We start from the raw sequence: 15,695 nt of genomic DNA, 5'->3' as shown, positions 1-15,695 counted from the left end.
ACACAATTCATCTATTTTTCATGATATCCTATACAACCTTTTAATGACACTTTGCATATTGCAATAAAATACTACTTTATGCCTCTCTCTCTTTTTACTCCTTTCTCCTAATGACAGAGATTCCTTAAAAGCATTTGTATTCTTCTTTGTATTAACACAGCCTGATATTTACCTAATGCCTAATAGACCTCAATAAATGATGGCTGAAATGAAATGGGAAAAGAAATAGAAGCTTACATGGGGTGCCTTGTAAAGGGATTAGAAATATGCCTACACATGAAATATTTGGATATTCAAATGCCTCTTATTCTGGCTATTCATACATCATACAGAGATTCCAGCTAAAGTAGAGGTAATCCTGACTCCACTAGTCCATGACTCTAATTATACTATGCCTCCCTTAGAGCCTAATTGTCAGCCCCTAAGACTTAGGCACTAATAGAATTATAACTACTAAATAATAATCTGTGTGTGAAGATACAGAAAAATTGTAAATGTTAATTTGTGTTTGGCATTTTAATTCTTGAAATCTCTGACATTTGATTTCTTCTCTAAAATTATCGCCTCTTGTTTAATGCCTCATACATCTTTACTACCATTAAAGATGGCGTGCAGGCTAGACAAAGGGGACAGAATTCAATTTATACACTCAATCAGTTTACCCAAATTAATCTACACAAAAAAGGAACATAAATGACTTTTTAATGTATACATCTATTTGAAAACAAAACTATGAGAGCTATAGTTTGATTGTTGTTTCTTTGTTTGTTTGTTTTTCAATTATCTGAGACTTCCAAACTTAGCTGTCTAGTTTTTGACCCTGATTCTCTTCTGGAGAGTGCCACGTATTTTCTCTTTAGCACTCTTCCCCTCCTGATTAGAATTTTTAAACACTCACTAAAGAAACTTGTGATTAATGACAGTTAGAACTTATTGGACTTGAAGGACAAATGTTTGCTTCACCAGTTAAGGGAACGAGCTAATCAAAATGAAGAAGTGCAGGGTAAGAAAGAACAGGGAGAGAAACGAATGCTGTGAATCTGTATGGATTCGCTTGAAGAGATGAGCTGAACTGTTAACTTTTCATTCACTGCATCACAAACTTGACTCAACCTTTGTCTGTATTAAGAATAATGGAGCCGTTCTTATAAAAGAGTGTAAAACTTCTCAAATTAAGCCTCCCCCCTCTTACTTTTATAGCTTTTGGTTGGTATTATTCCAGCTTTTTCACAGTAAATGTTTCACAATATCTTTCATAGATTGAAAAAGTTTTCCACCTCCACAGTTACAAATCCTGCTATAACAAACCAAACTGGCTGTCTCTTCAGGGACTGTGCTTCATACTTCAGCACGAAATTGAGACTGAACTTTTTATTTGCTGAAAAGGTGACACAATTTTCTTTTATATGGTGTTGTCTCATTCTTCGCTTTTACAATGACCTCAGAGGAGTGGGTACCTCAAATATTTCAGTGCTAGATTGTTTGTGAACTAGAGATGAATCAGTCTTGAAAAGGAGGTAGAAATCCTTTTTGGTGGAAGGGCGCCAGGTAACATCTCAGAGTTTGCCATGTTGATATTTTCTATGTGTTTCATCAAAAAATTGCACTATTGATAGAAACTCAGGCATCTAGGAATGTAATATAGCTGGCTATATGTTCTTTATTTCTAACTAATCTCTGCAGAGCAAAAGAGAAGAGGGTTAGAAAAACAAGGATGAAAGTTACCATTGCCTGAAAACGTTTGTGTATGTATAATAGTACTTACAAAGTGGAAAAACGAACTATGTACTTTCTGCTTCCTGTGAGAAAAAAAATCTAATCACAAAATTATGCCTACACTGATTTTCAGAAAAATTTATGTGAGGATATGATATATTAGGACATTATGTAAAGGGGGCTTTACAGTACTTGAAAATTTAAAGTATGCTCAGAGTTTACTGTTTTTTTTATTTTTATTTTTAACCTTTGCTTCTCCAGGAAAGATTCATTTGCATATTTCTTTAAAATATCTCTGCTTATATGTCCTAGTCTATCTAGTAAAACATCACATGGACCAAGCTGAATGACAGCTAAAAAGGTGCAATAGTTAAAAATAGATAAAGTAGGGCCAGGCACAGTGGTTCACGCCTGTAATCCCAGCACCTTGGGAGGCTGAGGTGGGTGGATCACGAGGTCAGGAGATCAAGACCATCCTGGCTAACATGGTGAAACTTCGTCTCTACTACAAAAATACAAAAAATTAGCCAGGCATGGTTGCATGTGTCTGTAGTCCCAGCTACCAGGAGGCTGAGGCAGGAGAATTGCTTGAACCCAGGAGGCAGAGGTTGCAGTGAGCCAAGATCAAGCCACTGCACTCCAGCCTGGGTGACAGAGTGAGACTCCATCTCAAAAAAATATATATAACTATATATATATATATATATATAAAACTAGATAGATAGATAGATAGATAGATAGATAGATAGATAGATAGAAAGTAATCTGGCCTTTATTATTTCTGTGCTTTTCTTTGTCAAAAATACCCTTCACTTCCCTTAATAATCTTCTCAGGGAAAGCACTTGTTGTTCTATTTATATGTCTCCAGGGGGCGATAAAGCAAGACATCAAATCTCTGCAAATGACTCAAGGGCTCCAGTGCAATAAGGGGATCAATGTTCCCAAAGCTGTTGGACATCAGATGCCTGTTTAGTTTGGCAGATTAAATGGCTAGTACTTTTCCTTCAGTCAATTTACTGGAAGCCCCTCCCTTTCTTACTCTTTCCTCTCTTCTCATACACATAAGTTCCCTAGGGGTTCACAGTACTTTCAAACATTTTTTAAATGTTCATTTTGTTCTGTTATTAACAGAGCTTTTTATTCTAACATACAAGTGTTTCATAATTTCCCTTCTTAAAAAACAACTCTCATGTTTCAGGAAACTATTCGGTAGTATATCTCCTGGGATAAATTTTAATACTTAAGTGCAATTTTTGAAAATCACTTTGATATATTATTAGTTTTATTAATATGACTTAACTTCCTTCTCATTAGTAAGGATTCAAGTTTCCTATCTCCTTGTTGAAATCATGTGATGTGTTTTCAGTGCAGCCCATTTCGTAAATACTGTAGAAATTTAGAATGGAAAAAAACAAAGTAGATTAGAAGCTCAAAGGGATGCAACTCTGAATCTGATTCTAAAATCTCTTTGAAAAGACACAAGAAATAGAACAGGAAAAACAATGTTGGAAAGGAAAAATGAAGTGGGAAGAATGATGCTATCTGATTTTAGGACTTAGCATAATGCTATAGTAATCAAGATATTGTGGTATTGGTGAAAAGATAGACACATAGATCAATGAAATGAAGTCAAGAAACAGACCTACACGAATATGTCCAATTGATTTCTGACAAAGGTGCAAAAACTATTCAATAGAGAATGAATTTTGTCAATAAATAATGTTAGAACAATTGGACAACCATATGCAAAAAAAAAGAATCTCAACCTAAAGCTCTTTCCATATACAAAAAAAAACTAAAAAATGGATCAGATCTAAATATAAAATGTAATACTTCAAACTTCTAGGAGAAGGCATAGAAGAAAATCATTATAATCTATGGTTAGGTAAAGAGCTCTTAAAGATGATACAAAAACACATCACATAAAAGAAAAGGAATTGATAAATGGGTTTTATGAAAATTAAAAATGTTTCCCTCATTAATGGCCCTAGTGAGAAAATTAAAAGACAAGCTATAGAAAAGAAAAATATACTTTGAAAGCATATATCTAACCAAGAGCTTGTTAGAAAATATATATACTCACTACACTTTTTACTGGAAGGAAACAATTGACTAAAAAATGGGCAAAAGACTTGAACAGACACGTCACTAAAGAGGATATATGGATAGAAAATAAACACATGAAAAGATGTTCAATGTAAGAACATCAATTTAATGTCATCAGAGAAATGCAAATTATAACTGAAGTGAGATTCCACTACTAGATTTATAAGAATGACTAAAGTATACTGATAGTATTAAATGCTGATGAGAATGAAAAGCAATCGGAACTCTTATAATTGGCTGCTAGGAATGCAAAATGTTTTGAGTACTTTTTTTTTACAAAGTAATTAATGATGTGCAGTCTTGTGCTTTTTCTCTTTTAGCTTGAACTGACATTTGAATTGTTTGTATTTTCTTTAATATGAGAAGCAGAACTATCGCATTGACCTTCTTTATATGGCCTTTAGTACCTAATAAAGTATAATTCTTTAACTCATTATATATTTGCTGATATTATTTTTATTTCATGTGATTGGTAACAACCAATAGTTTTAATGTCTAGAACCAACATCATGAACTTGCTTTCTGACTGGATAAAAATATAAAACTTGTCTGTGTACTTAAGTTTATAGTTGTTGGATTCTAAAAATAAAAGGAGTTTGGTGTTTTTGTGTTGTCATTTTTTTTTTGTCTTACTAAAATAAGTGCCCTATGTGGCTAAATTAATTGGCTTGTAATCTTGAAGCATTCATCTTAAAATAAAATTGTGGGGTATAGATTACTTTTAAATCTACAGGTTACTCTGCATCAGGGTTCCCCATCCCCCGGGCCATTGACCAGTACCAGTGCATAGCCCGTACGGCTTAGGAACCAAGCCATACAGCAGAAGGTGAGCAGTGGGTAAGTGAGCAAAGCTTCATCTGTATTACAGCAGCTCCCCATCACTGGCATTAACACCTGAGCTCCGCCTCCTGTCAGATAAGTGGCAGCATTAGATGCTCATTGGAGCATGAACCCTATTGTGAATTGTGCATGTGAGGGATCTAGGTTGCCTGCTCTTTATGAGAATCTAATGCCTGATGATCTGTCACTGTCTCCCATCATCCCAGATGGGACCGTCTAGTTGCAGGAAAAGAAGCTCAGGGGTCCCACTTATAGTGAGTTGTATAATTATTTCATTGTATATTACGATGTAATAATAATAGAAAGAAAGTACACAATAAATGTAATGCATTTGAATCCTGAAACCATCCCCCATCCTCACCCCGGAATGTGGAAAAGTTGCCTTCCACAAAACCAGTCCCTGGTGCTGAAAAGTTTGGAGAACCACTGCTCTGCATGACCATGCTTTCCAAGGAGACCAAAAAGAAAAACATAGATTAAAAGATCGCATTGCTATAAATTAACTATGCAAAGATTAGTATATCCTTTCATTTTGCTTTAATGCTATTTTTGTCCACACTTTAGATGACAGAATGGCATCAATCTTATGAGAGTTAATACGAAAGTTACTGCCTGGAGATACTATCTCTTAAATGTTGCCCAGAGCAGAATTTCCTCTTTAATTCATCAGACTCCAGACTCAGGGTCATAAAATAAGTACCATAAAGTGCCTTTGAGACCCTCCAATTGTCAACAGACTTCCCTAGAACCATTCATACCCATAGGTGATAGATTTCTTGTCCTTTTTCTGTTTTGCTTGGCTCTTGACTTTACAAATAATTTCCTGTTAACAGCTTTGTCTCCCACTTTGGAAATGATGTTTCCTGTGTCTTCTGTGGCCTTGACTTCTGGCTTCCCTTCTTGACCTAAGAATGATATATACCCTTTTAGTTACTCTGTCTATAGCTTCTCTGAGTAGACATTTCAGCTGGTGTATTCTGGACCAGGAAGGCTACACTTTCAGCAAAACTTCTCAATCAGCTTTATTATTTAACTTGCTCTGAATATACTGTAGTATTTTATAATGCATGAAGAGTTTCCATTTCTATTATTCATTTATATTATTATCATTATTCATAATAACTAGCTAAGATTCTCAGAACAAAAATAATCATTTCTGTATAAAATATAAGAAAACTGAGGCTTATAGAAGTAAAGCACCCTGACTAAACTTTCAGTAATTTCCTGAAGGGTTTAGAGCTCCTACTGAGACCTGCTGATTCCACTTCCAATGCTATTTTCACAGATCCACACTAAATCTGATTTATCTCCTGGAAGAATGAAACCATAAACAAAAACAGCTGTTTCTTAAAGTTTCTTTTTTTTTTAACTAACAAATTCTAAAATTTCTAACAGTGGTCTTATGTACTTACTTTCTCTTTTTAAATATAAATATTTAGTAGCTATAAATATGTCCTATACCCTGCTCTATCCCCAAGAAATATATGACTAGGCCTACAAAAATCAGGTAGTAGTCTAATAGGAAAATTTAATACACTCAGGCTCTTATTTCTCCTCCATTCTTATTAATTTTGCATGAAATGTGCCAATAAATTAACTCTTAGTATCCACTGGTTGTAAGATATGCTGATGCATATGTTTTCTTAGTTTTATGGAGAAATAAGGAATCGTCTAGCATAGAGAGAGTCAAGGAAGGAGGAAAATACTAAGTAAAGTTAAGAGCAGTGCCTAGTTTTCAGGAGAAATTATATATGAATTAATTTTACATAAATATACTTGACTCAAATTTCAAAATTATTCCTTTCTATCCTGTTTCATTTAGTAGAACATGCTTATTAATCATCTATAAGGATATAAGGTATAGTATATCATCTGTGAATATTCCAAAGCTTCTGAACCTTAGTAAAAAAACACAGATTTAATCACAGAATTGCCAAGGTGGCATTGCTATTTGAATATCTGGCATGCCGTTTATACTGTATAAAGAACATACACATAGTAAGTAAACATAAATGCTAGCTACTATGATAATTGCTAGCATCATGAAATGAGGTTGATAATATCAGAGAGAGAAATAATTGAACTCACGTATGTATGCATAGTGGTTATAATGATGTGTATATCCTGCTCATTAAATAGCCCAAAGTTTTCTAATTTCTTTATGTTAGTCTGACAATAACAATCCTATTGAAAGCATTCTTAGGTGTAATTCTTTTTTAATTTCTGTCCCCTGGTTAATTTTAATTTTTATTATTTATTGTTTAATATGTAAGAAATATTTATCTCATAAAATATATTATTGTTTGGCTGGTCAATGTATTGAGTATTAATCTTCTTTTGTTTTTTGTGTTTTAACATTTTACTCAAGTTTCTTGTTAATGGTCTCAAATATTTTTTGAATGATACTTTTTTTGCTTCAGATTTGTGTTCAATACCATAAGAGATTTGCTTGTGTTCTGAAGTGAATTCTCCCTTTTTGTAGTGTGTATATATATATATGTATGTGTATATATAAAACATATATGTATATATATTTGCATATATACAAACATGTAGAATTGTAATCTATAGAGAGAAAATTGTTATTTATATATATACATATATATATATAAAGACATGTAGAATTGTAGTTCAGGTATTGTTCATTGTCTTTTTCTTTTCTTTTGTATAGATATCATGTGATTTTTGGATATAATAGATATAATAATTAGAATACTGGCAAAATAACAGACAACTTCTTATTCCTCAATGGGACTAGTTTTGGTTCTTTATTAAGCTTGACGTTTTGAAATACAAACATATAAAGACCAATCTCTTTCTTTAAGAAACCGTATTCTTTACCCTGTATTCTAAAATAGTTCCAATCTATATTCAGATAGTATCGCCACTCTTTCCAGCTTACTGCTAGTGAGATTTCTTATTTCAAACATCTTAACAGTTCAGCATGTGTACTTTCTTTGGGGAACCTTGTCTGTCCCACCCCTAAGTTATGATTTTATTTTTCATATAGAAAAACCACTGACCTTAGTATTTTGCAAAGGCTTTTATATTATTTTCATTTACCACGAAATTATTATATCTTTTAGAAATGAATATTTAAAATTCTGTCAAAAATGTCACATCAAGAATAGAACAATAAAGTAGCAAGAGCAGTGCCACATTTCCAAAGACCTTGGTCTCCAGGAGATGTCTCAAAACAGGGAACAAGTACCTAGAACAAGGTCAGTTACACCACGGATATTCCATAAGTGCCTCTGGATAAATGAAAGGATGAGAAAATGAATAGCTATTTAAAGTGGACTTAAAGCAGGCCATATTCTACATCAGTGCAGGGTGTTCTTGATTACCTTTTGGCTCACTCAGATCTTAGAAGATATAAAAATCCTCAGTGGGTCATTTTTCATATTCAGCTAAGTAACTTAGTAATAATAATCATGTTAACACTTCCTTGCTGTAACTCCTATCTCAGAGCCACCTCATCTGAGGCAAAAAGGAATAGTAGGAACAGTGGAAGTGGTACAGTTGCAACAATATCTTTCAAGATCATTACAATCCCAATCACCAGCCCTTCCAGAGAATAAACTGTCAGCTTTCCCATCTAATAATTAGTCTTTGCAGTTATATTGTTAGGTAAAGAGGTCGAAGCAACATCAATCTGTTCTCTACAACTTATTCACAGTTAGACTGATACAGATAGGTAATTGAGAAAAAAAGTCCATATATAAAACAACAGATGTTCTCAAACAAGCAAGCTTAAATTTGTATACTAAGACAAAAACCTAAACACAACATTTTTGAGTCCTGCTTCTTATTTTTAATCTTACAAGTTAATAAATTAATGAGTAACTCATAACTGGGGGATTCTAGATTGCCATCCATTCTTTTGCCCAAATCAGGAATTTGCAACCAACTTATGATGGCATGTCGTTTTAATGCAAGGAGTTGATTGTGTCCTAAGCTGTATATTCGGCATCTGTGCAGTTCTTTCTTGGTGCCATCTTGAAGCTATTCACTTTTCTTCTAAGAATGTGAAAACTATATGATGAGTTTCTTATCCAAATTATGCAAAAAATCACAGCCTTTTCTTTCTTTCTTCTTATATGATTTTATATTAAACAGTGTTCTTTATTTTTAGTTCAAAACATTTTTATACTTTATATGTTTTTACCTATTTTTCCAAAGATACTACCTAAATATTTTAGTCAGTTTTAGCCCTTATTATTTTACTTCCCAACTCATATTAGTAAGAAATTGATATTTATTGAATACTTGTGGCTTTTCAGAGACTTTTGTTTGGTATTTCAATTTTGATCAATGTTTTTTATTATATGACATGTTAATCTTATTTAAAAACTTGGAACTCCTACATTGCAGTTCAAAGACTAATGACATTATCCCCATTTAACCAATGTGCATCAAGTAATCCTTCATGCCAGGAATTATTCGACGTCCTCAGCTCACAGTTGTGAGCATTACAGAAAACAAGATTACATTTTAACACAGGAATACAAACAACAAAAAATAATAAAAACTTAAATAAATGAGAAAACATTGGATTAGAATTAAGTGCAAGGGACATAATTAAATTAAGATGCTGTGATTGAGAATGACGAGTAGATACTTCATACTCAATGGTCAGGGAAAAACTTTTCTGAGGAGGTAACAATGAAGCTGAGACCTAAATTTTTAAAAAATGTTTTGTGCTAATGCTGTAAGTTCTTCTTGTCTTTATATCACTTTTTTGGCATTGTTACTCATCTAGGATTTTATGATTAATGTTGTCATTGTTATTATTATTCACTTTTCAAATTCACATAAATTTTACTTTTTGATGTACCACCCTGTCAAATTTGATAAATGCTTACAGTCATATAAAACCATGACCACAATCAAACTGCAAAATAGTTCATCACCCCCCAAATAACCCCTGTTGCTGCACTTTATAGTCAACACCTCCTGCCCGCCCAGCCCATAGCAAACACTAATGTGCTTTCTGTTCCTATATTTTACTTTTCCAGAATGTCATTAGATAGAATCATACCATATAAAATTTTTTCTCTCTGCCTCTTGTTACTTAGCACATGCATTTGAGATTCATCCATGTTGTGTGTATATTATTAATTAGGTTTTTCTATTGCTGACTAGTATTTCATTGGATGTATATGTCACTATTTATCCATTAACCAATGAAGGATGTTTGGGTTTTCCCAGTTTTTGACAATAATAAATAAGACCATTATAAACCTTTCCATACAAGTTTTTGTATGAACCTAAGTCTTCATTTACCTTGGTTAAATACTGTGAGTAGGATTACTAAGTCATGGGCTTATGTTTAACTTTATAAGAAATTTCTAATTTATTTTCAAAAATGGTATATCACGTTTATTCTTGCAAACAACCTATGGTATCTCATGGTTTCAATTAGTATTTCCCTAATGACTACTGATTTTGAGACTCTTATTATGCATATTTATCATCCATATATGTTTGGTGAAATACCTGTCAAATCCTTTCCTCATTTTCTATTTGGTTGTTTGTTTTCTTAAAATTAGTCTTATTAAGGGTGGGTGCACACCTATAATCCCAGCACTTTAGGAGACCGAGGTGGGCAAATCAATTGAGCCTAGGAATTCTAGACCAGCCTGAGGAACACAGCAAAACCCCATCTCTACAGAAAATACAAAAAATTAGCTGGGCATGGTGGCACACGCCTATAGTCCCAGATACTTGAGAGGCTGAGGTAGGAGGATCACCTGAGCCAGGGAAGTTGAGGCTGCAGTGAGCCAAAATGGTGCCACTGTATTCCAGCCTGGGTTACAATGTGAGACTCTGTCTCAAAAATATATATATTCATATTAAGTATTTCAGATTCTTTTTACATTGTAAATACAAGTCTGCATTAGTTACCTGTTTTGCACATATTAACCCAGTCTGCAGTTTCTTTCTTTTCTTAACATTGTGTTTGCAGAACAAATACTCTTGTTTTTATAAAATAAAATTTATCAAAGTTTCTTGTGTTCTTTTGTTGTCATATTTTAAAAATATATTTAACAAGACCATCTATTGAGAAAAGAGGGTTCACATACTCTCCAATAAACTACTTATATTATTAAGAAAAAGTTCAAGTGCCTATCTGAGAGGGAAATTTTCATCTTTGTAGATGATTGCTAGAAAAATGTTCTACCTATATTTTCATATCTCAAGTTAAGCTAAGACAGCCAACCACTTGTCAAAAATGAGGTTTACTGTAAAGAAGAAAGAATTGTAAAATTGGTATATACTTTGAAAAGTAAAGTACACCAACCTTTTCATTCAAATCTAATAAATGTATCTAAGTAAACTATTTAAAACTTTTCAACAGATGCAGAAAAAAAAAAGCCTTCCTAGAGCTTTATCTGAGTAAAAGTAGAAACTTATGGGAAATAAGGCTGCTATAAATTGCACTTCAGGGTAGATCTAATCCCAGAAGGGAAAATGTAAATAAAACCTACCTCAAACCCCTTCTCCAGGGGAGTATTATGGCCCTGAAGGAAACAGGAAAAAACATTCATAGCTATATAGACAAACATTATCACAAACTTTATCTCTGTTTTTTCTTCTGAAAGCCCATTTATCTTTCCAAAAAGTCATCTGTTTTCCCTAGGTGCCTTTCTCTCTCTCCCTTTCACCTATTAAAATTGTATTATCTATAAGCTCCAAATTCTAATTAATTCTTTTGAGTCACTCATCATTGAGTTCTTCCATGTATATGGGTGCCGCAAGCACAAATAAATTCTATTGTTTTCTGCTGTGTATAATATGGGCTAAATTTATTGGTTGGGTTTTGGAGGCTATCTAGAAGAATGTCAGCAAACTATTTCCATATGGTAGAGCAGGTGGAAAAACATGTATGTACACATGCATACCCAGAAAGAACAACAATAAAAAAGCCCTCTGCTGATCAAAAATATTCTAATAAACTCAATATACATACAATAAAAATAATACAAGTAAAAAGATAATAGAGCATAACAATTATTTACATAGCATGTACATTGTATTAAGTATTGTAAGTATTCTAGAGAGGATTTAAAGTATACGGGAGGATATTGATAAGTTACATGTAAATAATATGCCATTTTAAATCAGGGACTTGAGCATTCATGGATTCTGTTTTAGTGGGAGTGATCCTGGAACCAATTATCTCCAGGGATACTGAGGGACAACTGGATAGCTTTTCCATCACCCACGCAGATGTAAATAACCACAAGATCATCGATAGCATTAAAATATGGTGGAATAATTAGAAAGTAATGAATATTGAGTATATATTGCATGTTTTTATTATAATATATGGAAGATATCGAAGTATAGATTTATTTTGTAGATTTTTAAAAAACTGATGTGTGCATTTAAAACCTGTCTTGCAAAATTCCTAAAAATTTAATATCTGGCTTTTAATAGACCATAGAAGGCAGCTCCAGCACACCACTGGTCTTATGCCTTTGGAAGCTTCCCACAGCAGAAAATAAAGCCTGAGAGTGCAACAAAGCTGAGCTTATTCTAACTCCATATCTTGGTTAGCCATAAAGAGGAAAAAATAACTATAAAACAATGACAGATCTCCTTACTCTACCGGTAGTAAATTTCTGTATGCTGTACTGAACTCTTTATTGCCAGGCAAAATTCTATATCAGTTCCAGCAGCAAACAAGACCAATGAAACCCCTGCTCTCATGGATTTACATTTCAGTAGCCCATTTTTGTTGCCCCATGACACACTCCTTTTCTTTTAATTTGTTGATTTAGAACCTGGAGCTTCTTCTTGGCTCCTTGGACAAAACCATGTTTATTCTTGGGATATACCCTATCAACTCTGATTTCTCTTTAAAGATGTACTCATTCTCCTTTACTGGGAATTCTCCATTTTTGTGGCCTTCTCACTACCTCCTTTCTTGTTTTTTTTTTTATAATTAATTTGTTCTTATAATTTTGTTTTTGTTACTTAAAAAAAGACTGTGAGAAAACATTGACAAGTGTATTTTCTGTTTATCTTAAACCAGAAAATATTATCTGATAATTTGAAATCACATTGTTAATCTAAATAGAATGAATTTAAAAAGTTCTTTTTTTTTTTTTTTTTGATGGGAGTTTTGCTATTGTTGCCCAGGCTGGAGTGCAATGGTATGATCTCAACTCATTGCAACCTCCGCTTCCCAGGTTCAAGCAATTCTCCTGCCTCAGCCTCCCAAGTAGCTGGGATTACAGGCATGTGCCACCATGCCTGGGTAATTTTGTATTTATTTTTATTTTTATTTTTTAGTAGAGTCAGGGTTTCTCCATGTTTGTCAGGCTGGTCTCGAACTCCCGACCTCAGGTGTTTCGTCTGCCTCAGCCTCCCAAAGTGCTTGGATTACAGGCGTGAGCCACTGCGCCCAGCCAGTTCAATCCATTTCTGAAAGTATCGTGGAAGCCTGGAAGATTTATTTAGTGGCCCTTCAGATTAACATATTAATTTTTTAAAATAAACATAAGATAAAAGAAATATAACATCAGAGTGAAAGGAAAATTGGGACCTCATTGAGTACAATTATTCCATAGCCTCTCTATAATTGGCCAAAATACACATACATTTTTGTGACATACTTAGTTCTAAGATTTTATAAATTTGTATTAACGTCCTAAAAAATCCAATAAATGTAAAAGTTGAGCAAACTGTCTTTGAGATCCATCCAGCTAGAATTTTTTTCTGTCTTTAACCATTTTGTGGAATATATTCTTATATTTATATTTTATCATATGTTACAAATTTATAGTTTTCATGTGTTTTTAAACTGGGTGAATGTTTATTGTTTGGGAAATAAGAACTCTACATGTTAAAACTTAAGTTTAACTTAGAAGCAATTTAGTTAACGCTATTAAGTTTTATGCATGTATTTACTTCGTGTTTTCATCTCAGAATGTTGTGATGCATTAAATCTGCAATTACAATAAAAAAGGCATGAGTTCAATTCCTTTAATCTGTAAAGTTGAAATGTTTTATTTAATCTATTTTAGGGTAGAAATTCAACCGGGATCCATCAAAGCATAAATTTTGTTTGATTAAAAAGCTTATGTATTGACAATTAACCATTAAAAATATTCACTCTTTTGCATCTCATTCTAAATGAAAATAGTGACTTTTGTAATGCATTGATCAAGGAAAGCTGGATAATTTACATCTTTGAGTGGTATCATTTTACACTATCTTTCTGCTTTTTAATATCTTACTGTCTACTATCACCTTTAAATCACTGTTGATGATTATAGCACAGATCAGTTCTACTTCCTTTAAGTTTCATCTGAAATGCTGAAGTTATCAGATCAAGATGGCAATGAGTAAATTGATACTGTTAGAGGTTTGTATTTGGTCCAATCTGCACATATAAATATATATATATATAAAACCAACCTATATAGGTTGTATATAGCACAAACTGTTTTAAAAGCTTTTCCTAGGACTCTTTTCAAAAAGTTGTTTAAACAAATAAAATCAAGAAGAAAATAAAATATGCTATACAACTATTTATGGAGAGTATATATTTTCAGTTTGACTTCATATTGTCAACATAGATATACTCTATGACCAGTTCATTTCTCTCCTTGCTACATTTTCTTTTTTATATAATTAGTTCTTATCTTCTTGTGCTTTCTGAATATCGCTGCTGTATAGAGACACCTGCTGGGAAATAAATGAACAGAAGAAAATTCAAACCTGTGCTTAGAAACAAGAAAAGCTTCTCTCTTATACAGTTTAAGCAAGCTTTCCTCTAATAACGTATTTTGTATCAGAGCATACATGCCTTTGAAATATATGAAAATCTACCTATATCTGGAGCTTTGCTATTAATCTTAAAATCTCTACCTCGGCATGAGGTTTCCAGAATCTACATATAGGTACGCTTGCGGTATAAAATAGGTATGTAATACAAGACAGTTGTAAATCTATTTCAACTAAGTCATTTAAGTGTTCACATGTATCTTTAAAAATTTTTACACATAATTATTTTTCAGTGATTAGGGCTTCTCTTATTCATATTTTTACATCTTAATTTTTATTTAAAACATTTGCTAAAGCAAGGCAAACTTTTATTATTGATTGGTTTAATGTAAATATTTGCATTAATGAAAACTGTCTTTTGAAAGTTTGTTTACATGAGTATCTGTTTACATAAACCTTTGTGTTCAATTTCAATCTAAGTTGCAAATGGCAAGATTTCATTATTTTTTACGGTTGAATAATATCTCATTGTGTATATGTACCGTACTTTCTTTATCCATTCATCTGTTGGTAGATACTCAGGGTGATTCCGTATGTTGGCTATTGTGAACAGTGCTACAATAAACATGGCAGTGCAGATATCTCTTCAATAGACTAATTTTCTTTATTATGGATATATACCCAGCAGTGGGATTGCTGGATTATATGATAGTATTATTTTTAGCTTTATAAGGAACCTCCATACTATTCTCCATAGTGGCTATATTAATTTACATTCCCACCAACAGTGTACAAGGATTCCCCTTTCTCCATATCCTGGCCAGCATCCAATATTACCTATCTCTTTGAAAAAAGCCACTTTAACTAGTGTAAGATGATAGATCATTATAGTTTTGAATTTCATTTCTCTTTTGAGTGAGTTTCCCAATTGTAAACCAGCAGATCAACAACACTGAAAATTAAATGTAAAAATACATTTAATTGATAGTTTAATAACAAACCATCAATTAGGTATTTCAGTTGTGTTCCAAACTCTGGGTCAAGCTTAACTTCTTCAGAATTATGCTGATTTCTCATGTATTATAATAAGATGATAAGTCTTGAAGATGATATGAGCATATCTGAGTCCTTAAATAGTTTTAATAATTTCATTTATGTGCTTTGCTGAATGAATATCAAATAGCAGGGCAAGATTACAGGCAGGTCTTGAAGTGCAGTTACTACAGCAGTTCTCAAGTGATATTCGACATAATTCAGCTGAACATAGACCAGTCATGTGTGGAGAACGGATGAG

General features: G+C 32.9%; 1 long non-coding RNA gene across 1 annotated transcript in view; it reads right to left on the bottom strand.

The window, feature by feature from the left end:
• Positions 1-5,181: 5,181 nt before the first annotated feature.
• LOC104001988 (uncharacterized) overlaps positions 5,182-15,695 on the bottom strand; it is a 41,471-nt gene continuing 30,957 nt past the window's right edge. Inside the window, exon 4 of the long non-coding RNA XR_008538984.2 lies at positions 5,182-5,568. This is a non-coding gene — a long non-coding RNA (uncharacterized LOC104001988). The remainder of the gene's footprint in view (positions 5,569-15,695) is intronic.

This window comes from Pan troglodytes, chromosome 15 (genome assembly GCF_028858775.2).
Source record: "Pan troglodytes isolate AG18354 chromosome 15, NHGRI_mPanTro3-v2.0_pri, whole genome shotgun sequence".
Lineage (NCBI taxonomy): Eukaryota > Metazoa > Chordata > Mammalia > Primates > Hominidae > Pan > Pan troglodytes.
This window is presented reverse-complemented; position numbering and strand designations above follow the sequence as displayed.